At 30.7% G+C, this 4,298-nt stretch overlaps 1 protein-coding gene across 1 annotated transcript in view; it reads right to left on the bottom strand.

Annotated features, from left to right (window-relative positions):
• LOC119578862 (protein fantom-like) overlaps positions 1-3,032 on the bottom strand; it is a gene marked incomplete in the record, with an annotated part of 25,068 nt that extends 22,036 nt beyond the window's left edge. Inside the window, 1 exon segment of the mRNA XM_037926521.1 lies at positions 2,537-3,032.
• Between the last annotated feature and the right edge of the window lie 1,266 nt (positions 3,033-4,298).

The raw sequence follows: 4,298 nt of genomic DNA, 5'->3' as shown, positions 1-4,298 counted from the left end.
CTGTTGGGAAAAAAAAAAAAAAAAAAAAAAAAAATATATAAGCAAGCAAATGTGTATACCTGTCTGTGTGCACTATATTCAATCAATATAGAGCAAAAGGAGTAAAAAATCTTGAGCAGTAGCAATGTGATATCAGTATGAATTGGGGCCATGGCATACCTATTTAGGATGCAAAACCAGTATGGATGCATGTCCAAATTGGATATGAAACGCCAGATAGGGTATGATATGCATCCGTATTGGTATTATGCACTGTCTACATAATGGACAACATTTTGACATAAAACTATGATTATATTAAATAAACAGTCATCTTTTCTTCAGCAATTATTCTAGTAGAATAAATTTATAATATGAAGTACAATGTCACCAAAAAAAAATCTTGAAGACATCAGAGAAGGCTACACATAAGACATGTCTATATTTAGAAAATGTCTTGCAGGAAGTCTCTGAAGACATCAAAAACATGATAATGATTGCATTAAAACAATGTTTATGATAATCTTTGTATATTACTGCATAAATCTATCATACTTGTATAAGCTACTAACAACAGTATAGCAACTTTTTTTCTTTAAGTGTTTTACTATATACTCAGTTTGGTTTCACTTTACTATTTTTAGCTTTGGACTCTCACTAAGAGGAGCTGCAAAGAAGTACATCCCTGAATCAGCACAAACTCTCAGGATATCATGGATTGAGTTCAAAACCTATCTGATGCATTAGAAAAAGTTCTTCATTACAAGACCAATATCACAGTGTTGGGTTGCATTTGAGCAGATGGTTCTATTCCACCACCCATGATCATCTACCCCTGTAAGAGGATAAATTGTATGATGGCCAAGAAATTTCCTTCTGTAGGAAAGTGTTAGAAAGGATTTATTACATGTGAAACACTTAATGGATATCTCAGCCATGATATCAATGACTGGCTCCCTCCAAACACCACATATTTCATGTAGCCTCTTGATGTGTCAGTGTTTGGCCCACTGAAGAAAGGCTGGACTAGGTGTGTATGAGTGGGAAAACTGAACACAACTAAATTGTAACACATGTAAACTTTGCACAAATTTTAATGCCTATTTATCATAAGTAACGCAATGCAGAGAACATCAGGAGTGGAATTGCAAAATGTGAACTCTTACCTCATAATCCTGCAAGCCCCAATTACAGGAAGCCCAATAAGAAAAAGGCTTAACAATTTTTGAGGGCAACTGACCAAGGACTTGTTTACAAAAGCAGGACAATTAATTTTCATTTTCTTTCATTTAAACAAGAAATAACTATAGTAAAGTTTGTTAATTTCTAAATACATTTCACTAATATATACAATATGATATAATATGTCCTCTGTGATTGTTATTCAAAATCCTAAAAAAATAAGGAAAAAAAGTGCAAATGAGTCCTTAGGACGCTATAACTCCTCCCTAATAGTTTTCATACACATAATAGATCAACCCTTCCCCATTTGTGTCAAAGCAAAACTTATAACCTTGAGTGAATTCAACATGGATTAATTATTTGCCAAAGAAAAAATGAATCTTAATTGGTGAGTTTACCATACACACACACACACACACACACACACACACACACACACACACACACATACATACATACATATATACATATATATATATATATATATATATATATATATATATATATATATATATATATATATATATATATATATATATATATAATATATATTTTTATATATATTTATATATATATATATTATATATATATATATATATATATATATATTATATATATATATATCCATATATAAATATTTTCATACACACACACACACACACACACACACACACACACACACACGCACACACACACACACCACACACACACACACACACACACACACACACACACACACACAACATGTATATTATATATATATATATATATTATAGAATATATATATATATAATATATATGATAATATATGTATAATAATATATAATAATATATATATATATTATATAATATATATATATATATATATATAATAATTTATATATATTATATATATATATATATATATATATATATAATATTATATAATATATTATATATATTATATATATATCATATATATTATATATTATATATTTATATATATATATATATATTTATATATTATATATATATATATATATATATATATATATATATATATATATATATATATATATATATTATATATAATATATATATATATTATATATATATATATATATATATATAAATATATATATATATACATATATATATATATATATATATATATATATATATATATATATATATATATAATAACAAAATAGGCAAATTTGTGATGGTTTTGCAGATGTATCTAAGCAGATAAGCACAAAATATCTCTATTTAACCTATAAAACAGTTTGTTATGATCAATAACCAACCATAAATAACCCAAAATACAGGCTGTATTACCTATACTACATTGTTTACAATAAGAGTAAACAGTGTCTGAAATAGCATAAATACTGACCTTAGGGAGACTCATGAATCATGACATTGAAGAGGCACTGTTTTCAATATTAACACTGCTAATATAACAGTATTATCTTGGAATATAGTTTTACAGTACAAATTCAACCTTACAATGTCCACTTTTATCGTCCCAGATTCCAAGGATCAAAGGTCATAAAAATATAGAACTTGACTGCTGCATTTCAAGATGTACGTAAACAACTCTCAACTTTAATAGATCCAAATCTTCACACAAGGAAAATAACCAAATAAAGGAAATTATCTACTCGAGATAAAAACGTGACATTACCTCACTTTAAAGTATTACATACTAAAAGACACAACTGTCAAACACATCCACTGAGTTTTGCTCAATGGAATTTGTTTACAAACCTTCACCGTTCATTGACAAATAAAATTTGCATTCGAAGTTGAAAGATATACTTGAAATACACCTTCCTAGATGATGCCAGAAACTAATTCACACATAATATATATGCACAGAAACACACACACACAAAAAAATGTGTGTGTGTTTTATATACGTGTTATGCGTTTACTACTGAGATTGAGAGAGTATGTCTGTGTCTGAATATATTGTGTATGCGTATACGCTTGCATTTCAGATGCACAATATGCGTTGCGCTTAAGCGCATAATTTTGACAAGAAACTAAAGTTATCACAGTCTAGTCATTTAACAGCCATGGCATTATTACAATACTGATATTTCTTTCCCTCTTTTTCCACCCTCAGAATCAATTTTGAATATTACAGGTAAACAAACGCAAGTTGGCAGACGACGCACATAAATACGCGAATAAAGATATTTAATTAAGACGACTATGAAACCTGTGTATGAGTACAATTATAAAATAAATAATCATAAATTAAAAAGCTATCAAAAATGATAACAAAATAAATGAGCAAAAGGCTGAGTTCCCCCTCTGACGGCCTCCCATCCTCGCCGCAGTTTCGCTGCGCCGCCGCCAGGGGGCCAGTTGTTGACATTTGCGAGAGGCGAAGAGAGGGAGCGGGACGCCTTCGGGGCCTGAACTAGTATTGGTAAGGGAGAGAAAGCCACCCCGTTGCGACAGTTAGATCAGGGCGAGGAAAAACTATTGAGTTTGTGAGTAAGAGGATGGGGTCACGGAAAGGACGTGGGACAGAGGGAAAAGAGGGGAGGGCCGAGAGTGCGAAGGAAGGGAAAACATCAACATCCCAAGTTCTGCTTTCACAAATAACACCTCATTGAGACAATTTATTGCGTATGATTGCAATAACCGGCGAAGGGCAACGCCCACAGAGTCACGGTGAGAACTTTAGGGCGAGAACATGAGTTGAGACTTCATTTATCCCGTAATCGTTTGTGGGGATAATTGCGGAAGAAATAGCAAACGAAGTTCACTTGTAGAAAGTGCAAAATAAGAAAGTTCGGTCTTATCACTCTGAGATTTTTAATTATCGTGCAGTTGTTATAGGCATTTCATGAGTATGTGGTGATGTAAAGAAAGTTGTAAGTTTATAATTATTACTTTTTTTTTTGACAAAGGTCTTTCAGGGATTAAGTGACAATCCATAGCATACAGAGTAATGTACAGAGAAAGTAAGGGTACTTTCATTTTATTGTATGAAGTAAGTGATTATCTGTATGGCACTGATGATAATGGTATTGTTTGAAAGCTTATTTTTTATGAAAGTGTATAATGAAATCTTTACTTGCAGTGTAACTTGCAGTCAGTTGATATTCCTAATCATTGTCAGTAGCATAAGCATTATCTTT

This window comes from Penaeus monodon, chromosome 11, assembly GCF_015228065.2.
Source record: "Penaeus monodon isolate SGIC_2016 chromosome 11, NSTDA_Pmon_1, whole genome shotgun sequence".
Lineage (NCBI taxonomy): Eukaryota > Metazoa > Arthropoda > Malacostraca > Decapoda > Penaeidae > Penaeus > Penaeus monodon.
This window is presented reverse-complemented; position numbering and strand designations above follow the sequence as displayed.